The following is a 6,683-nucleotide window of genomic DNA, read 5'->3' as shown; positions in this document are numbered from 1 at the left end:
CAGTCCCTGCAGCAGTAAGGGGGTAAAATGACACTAAGAGCAGGTCAGTGACAACGGAGCAGAACGCAGCACTCCTCAGCACAGCCTGGTGGACCCAAAGGAAAGGCCCCCAGGCCAGAGATTTGCTGCCTCAGGCTGCCGGCTTGGCTGAGGCTTTTTCTCCAGGAGTGGACAATCCAGGTGGACCCTTTAAAACAAGACAACAACATTTTTAAAAATAGCTTTAAAGAAAGAGAAAGCAAGCACTGAGGAGAACTGGCAGGCAGAGGGAAGGAAGGAGGTTAGGTATGGACTAGAGGGACTAGGAAGGATGATGGAGGAAATAAAGGGAAAAAATGACAAAGTGAAAACAAGTGATGAAAGTAGGGACTATAGAAAGGACTGACAATGTAAAGGGGTGAAATCAAACATGATCTCTTATGCAGGCGTTCATGATTAGGAAAGGTTATTTCTCCTTCATTTTTATTTCCTTGGCAGAGAAGGGGGAGCTGTAAGGAGGAGGAAATTAAGTGTTTGGTGCTGGTGCCGATGGAAACTTTTTTTTCAGCTGCAGCTGAGGCAGGGGAAGAATTTCCCCTGGTCAGACCCAGGTGAGGGCTTACAGAGCAGTGTTGGAGGCAAAAGCCCTTAATATCTATATGAATTTGTCAGGCCTTGACTAAGGAAAGCAATGTTAATGAGGCTTTAACATACTTGCCAGTGACGTGTGACATGCATGTATAAATTCAAGGAACGATGGGATCACTTAACCACTCTTTCTTTGTTTCAGTCTCAGTTCCCATCCCAAACTGAACTGGAAAATTTTTTATGGACATTGGCTTGTCTCAGTTAAATTAACCCCCCTCCCCCCGCTCCTCTTTCTATACCTCCTTTCCTGTCTACTACTTCTGAATCACTCTCTCAAGCTGTGTCCAGGCTGCTTTCAGCTCTGGCATTGAACTGCAGCTTGTCACTAAAGGCATCCTGGCATGTACATAAAAGGGATTTAGAGGTGGAAATGACCACCAGTTAAATCACCTCATCCTCTCTCCAGTCAGCACACGATTGTTCCTGCAGCACACTCCCAAGGGCTTGGGGTTTTAATGCTTTGAGCAACAGAAATTCCACCTCCACCCCCTTTGGGAGGGGTGCCTGAGGGCTAATAGATCACACTCTTACACAATTTTTCCTGATACAGAGCCTACATTTTCCTTTGTTTGATGTCTTTACTCCGTTATTCCTATTTATAACTGGTGCTGGGTGAATCCCAGGTGGTTCTGAGGTTTATTTCTGTTTAAGAAGGCATGCAAAAAGGCAGAGACTAGTCCACATTCTTTAAACTTTTTGGTGCCTTCCTGACAGGCTCTGTTATTTCTTCCCTAGAACTGCCCAGGACCCAGTAGAAAGCCTCATTTCTCTCTATCCCAGGAGGGTAGGAACTTGGATACTGGCCAGTCCTCTGCTCTGGTAAATCTCTTCTGAGCACAGAGACTAAAGCCCTGATCTCCTCCATCTATAATATGCCTTTTTCTAGTCATTACCCAGTAGCCTAATTCCTCCAGTTTAATTTCCTGTACTCATCAGGCTGTTGCCCTGCTTTTTGTTCTCCCTGACCTAAATGAGGAGTTTTATCAATCCCTTTTCATTGGACCTGTTCCTTTGCTACCTGGGCACAATATGTACTTCTAAAGTATTTTTTCTTAAGAAAGAAAGGCATTTCTTAAGCTGTTATTCTAGTTAATATCCCATGAAACACTGTGGTAATCAAATGGGAGCAAGTAGGATCCCTTCCCTTGTTCTGAAAAAATCTTCCACGAAAGGGTTCAGTCAGGGGCTGTGAATTCTTCCTCTGGACCCTCCATCCTGCACATGGAGACTAATAGTGCAGAGGAGTCTCAGCATACTCCACACTTTAAGGCTGCCCAAACAATAGTTCAACATAATCATCACTAGCAATCCTTTTCAGCAGGGAATATTATACATGTGTGAACTTGTATATATACAAGTTCAATGACAAACAGTGCTGTCAGAACTTTCTATCTGAAATTCTTCATCATGAGAGCAGCTTTCTCCTTCTTCAGATGTCAGAGACGTTAGTCCAGTCCTTGATTCAGGCATCTCATTTGGCCAGGACACATAAATCACATTCAGAGGGACTGTTCCTACTACTGTCCTTTTAATAAATACTAGTTACCAGGGCTGTAACAAGCCCCAGATTGTATCTTTCTTCTCTTTGGTTTGAAGAGGGATTTAAATCCACCAATTCATGTTGCTGTCAGAATGGCCCCTGTGCTACAGTGTATAGTCTGTCTTCTCACTCTTTCCCTTTGAAGGTTAAATAACAATAAAAAAATTGTTCTGCTAAAGCAAGAGAAATAAGAAGTGAGAAATGCCTGCTGTAGTCTGGTAGTCTAGGCATTTAGATTATAAGAAGATTATTTTTAAATGCCTTTACTTGAGGCATTTTCATTTTTTATACAACAATAAATGAGTTCAGCAAGACACTGGTTCACAAATACCTTTCATGTTTAGATTATTCTCTTCAGAGGCAGAAGAACTGCAGTTCTATCCCTGATCCAAATCCAGGACACTGGTTTTCCCCAGTCATGCCACTACTGCTCTAACACTAGGCAAGAGGTAGGTGCTTGTTCACATAGTGAGTACTAGGAATAGAGTAGGCTGGGAAAATTCTCTGCTTTCGTACTGTAGAAATACAGGTGGGAGAAGAACAGGGCTTCCATAGACATGAGCTTCCTATGTCCCCTGTCCTGGACAAACATAAAACCATGGTTACAATTCTTGCCATCAGCTAGTTTCTAAACTATATATACATGTATCTAAAATTTGAAAGCAGAGCTTTATTGTGTAAATTGAATGACAGTGTCAAGAAGTAACAGACACTGATAGTAAACTACTGCACTGACAGAAAAAAAATAGCTGGATAGAGTAATTACTTATAGAAAGGGAAATATGATTTTTTTTTTTTTCTGAGGCAGAGGACTGAAGACCATCAAACCAACCATAAGATGACTCAGGAAAATTTAACCAGGAGTAGCACATATACACAGGGAGACCCTTTTTGGCATTACAATCTGTAAATTATGGTTATTCCTATGAGGCAACAAAAGAGGTTCTGTCACTTGTACAATTACTTTTATTGGCAGTGCTCTTTCAACTCAAGAAAACATTGGCTGAGGTTCAAGACCAAGATTTGGCTCAAATGCCACTATAATTTTTCAGAAATGTGATGAATGTTCCTCAAGAAATAGTTTCCTAAGCAAGCCACAAAAATGTGTCCAGCTAGGTTACAGGATATCTAGAATGATATCCAAAAGTTGCCACCACTGAAGATCAATTGCCGTCAGTAATTTCACCAAATGAAATTTTTACCTGTCAAGACTGGGTGATACTCTCTGACAAAAAGACAACCAACACATTTGGATGAACTGTTTAATAAATTTTGATGTATATATACACGTACACAATTCATCACACATATCTCAAGCATTCATTTTGAAGGACAAGTCCTGCCACTGTGAAGGTAATGACTTGTTGGACAGGCACTAGTAGCCTGAGGGTCATATACTGAACATAAATGCAGTCAATAATCTCTCATGGCATATTCCCAAGCCTGAGTACAAACTGTATTTTACTGAAGCTGATGAGATTTTTTCCGTTGCTGTCAATGAAGGCAAGATGTCAAGGCTCTCCTGCTGTCGTATTCTTACAATATAGCAGCGGTAAAGCATGTATCATTACTGATCTCAATTCCAGTAAACTTAGAATGTTAGTAAACTTTAGTAAACTAGTCTTTAGTTTATCCTGACTAGAATCTTAAATTGCTAGAAGAGACTGGAGACGAGTCATGTAAAATGTGCACTTCTGAAAAGATCATGAAACAGCTTTAATGATTACTGCAGTTATCAGGAACAGAGAACACTACTTGTACCATTTTTTCTACAATGCTTTATACAGAAGTACTGGAAAATCGCTAGGTACTTCAGAGGATTCCTGTTTGCAATGGATGAAGGCATTAGAGCATAACCATCAATCAAAAGCAGAAGAAATAGTAATTTCTATCTGTACAACATGTACAGATGTACAACATATCTCTGAGGAGGCAGATTTAAAATCATCTCAATTCTAACATATATTGGGAATATCTTCTACAATTTTGAAAATTCAATCTCTCTGCACCTTTAATCAGCTGTACAAACTGTTAATATTAATTTATTTGTTGGCAGTATGGAGTTAATTGATTTAGTGACATATTTAGAGATCTACGAGTAAAAGGTATTGCAGCTAGGAAAGTAGTTCAACCCTCCCCTAACCAAATGGGCCTCTCCAAGCCTGTATTTTTACTCTTCACTTTTTTCTTTCCTGGGCTGCAGAAAGAATTTAGGTCCATAGTTAACCCAGAGGATGTTTCCATCTCTCTATCAACTCTCCAGTGAATTCTTGGTACTTGTAGTTTTGATATGAGTGTGATCAGATACTTCTTCCTCACACTCATTTCCAAGTTATTTTAGATTATAAAGGCCTGGCATACTCTCAAGCACAAATCTTATATTTGGCAACATTGCTACAACAGACACATACATACAGAAAGCAGAAGGCTAGACAAAACAGGATGATTTGAAGACTGTATTTAATAGCACAGGAAAGAAACAGAATTAAATTCCCTCAATTAGATAAGATTGCTGCAAAGAAATGAACTTGTAGCTTAGTAAAATGTGTAAGTTTTGCCCCTCTGCAGGCTATAAAAATTAATGCTTACTAGTTAAGGTTCTAATGTATTTAAATAATTTGGTTCCTATTTAATTGCATTTCTGGAGGACTGAGAATAAATAGAAAAATATCCAAAGTTTGTTTATACTGATTTAAACTTTTCCCAGACTTTAAAATACCGGGGGAATTTTCTTCCCAAAGAAATGTTAGATTGATTCCTGATTTAATCAGTTGCTATTCATCATTAAAATCAGGGGTTTATATGGTGTCTTAGACCCAGAATAGCCCTCCTGTGGTTAACTCTGTACCATCTGATAGTACCCTCCATAAGAGACAGACCAAGAAAGTAGTCAACAGGTGACAAAAGACACCACAGAAATAGGTGATAACATATTCCTATGTCTTTAATGGAAACATATTGTTACAATTTAGGTTATGTGATATTCTTGCATTTTTAAAATGTGTGAAAGAAAATGCACAGAATAAAAAGTCAAAGGACACCAATGAATGTAGATATTTTAAATGATCAAGTCATAAAAGAAATAAAATACATTACACAAATAAAGGTTATATCCACAGTCATGAATATGCACTCTCCTCTACACAAAAACAACAATAAATAAAATCACATTATATGCAGATAGTTCTACTTACATCAGTACAATATACTATGCAGCTTTCCATTTTTTTCTACCAAACTGGTACTAGGTTTCTCTGTTGTCCAGTATTTTTACATTAATAATGAACAGTATCACTGAAAAAAGGGGACAAAGTTAACGTCCACAGTGTCTATCCTGAGTCCTCTTAGTTTTGTGATAATTACACACTATGCACAAGAAACACAGCAAATTCTACCCATTGCCTTAATCCTGCCACTCCACCCAAGTCTTCACAGCACTTTTACACCCACACAGTAAAGATGACATTGTTATTAGGTAAATACCCAACCTAAGGGCATGGTACCCCCTGAGCAGGTCATATGCACTACTTAAATCCTGTTTAAATTTTAGATTAGGGGGCTATGTGAGATTTAAAAGGTGAATAAGCTTTCTGCTGAGTCTCTAAGAAAGTAGATATTGAACAATAAAGACAGTATACTGTGCAGAAAGAGCTTGATCCCATCCTCCATACAGTCAATAGTATCACCATGGGAGTGTAATCAATCCCTGAGTATTTTCCCTCTTCTTTCTCCCTAACGCAACTGGACAGATATTTTCCCTGTATTCTCAACAGATCTTTTCATCCCTTGCATCCTATACTGCAGAAGTCATCACAACATCTGTCACAAAGCTACATAACGGAGATACTAAACATGGGAGGAAATATTTATCATCTCACATGGCACCAAGATAAATGACCGCTGATTAGTAACTGTGATACTGGCTTTTCAGTGGTGGCTCATTCCTCTGTGACGCTGCATACGCAAGTTCACAAAGAAAGAGAAGTCTGGATCATCACCAAGTATGAACCAACATAGTTGTGCTCATTATGTCTGCTGACAGTTTAGTATAACTAGCAAAACCTCTGTTCATAGTTTTGGGGGCAGAATTGTGTGTTCCCTGTGCATACCAGTTGAAATTACAAAAGAAACCATTAAAACAAGATTATTTTTTTAAATAACCTTTTTGGTACATTTTCTTTGCTTGCTGAAGTGTCCTCTAGAAACATTCAGATGACAGAAACACCAAGCAACAGTTCACACAGAGTGGATTTTAACCTTTCAAAGATTTAACACCTAATGAATCCACATAAGATTTCTGAAGTACTATAGCTTAACATACAAACTTTAACAGTGTCAGGTTATTTTGAATATTTTGCCTTTGATGCAGAATATTAACTTAGTGGTTAGTGAGAGATTTTGAATGAACTCTAAGCCTCTCCTTTTGAAAGCTAGTTTTGTATGCTGTAAATGTGGTGTATGTCAGTTGGGAGTCATTCTGAAAGGTAAATTGTGGAAGAAGGAATACCATAATAAA

The sequence above is a fragment of the Aquila chrysaetos genome, chromosome Z, assembly GCF_900496995.4.
Source record: "Aquila chrysaetos chrysaetos chromosome Z, bAquChr1.4, whole genome shotgun sequence".
NCBI classification, from domain to species: Eukaryota; Metazoa; Chordata; class Aves; order Accipitriformes; family Accipitridae; genus Aquila; species Aquila chrysaetos.
Note: the sequence above shows the minus strand (reverse complement) of the source record.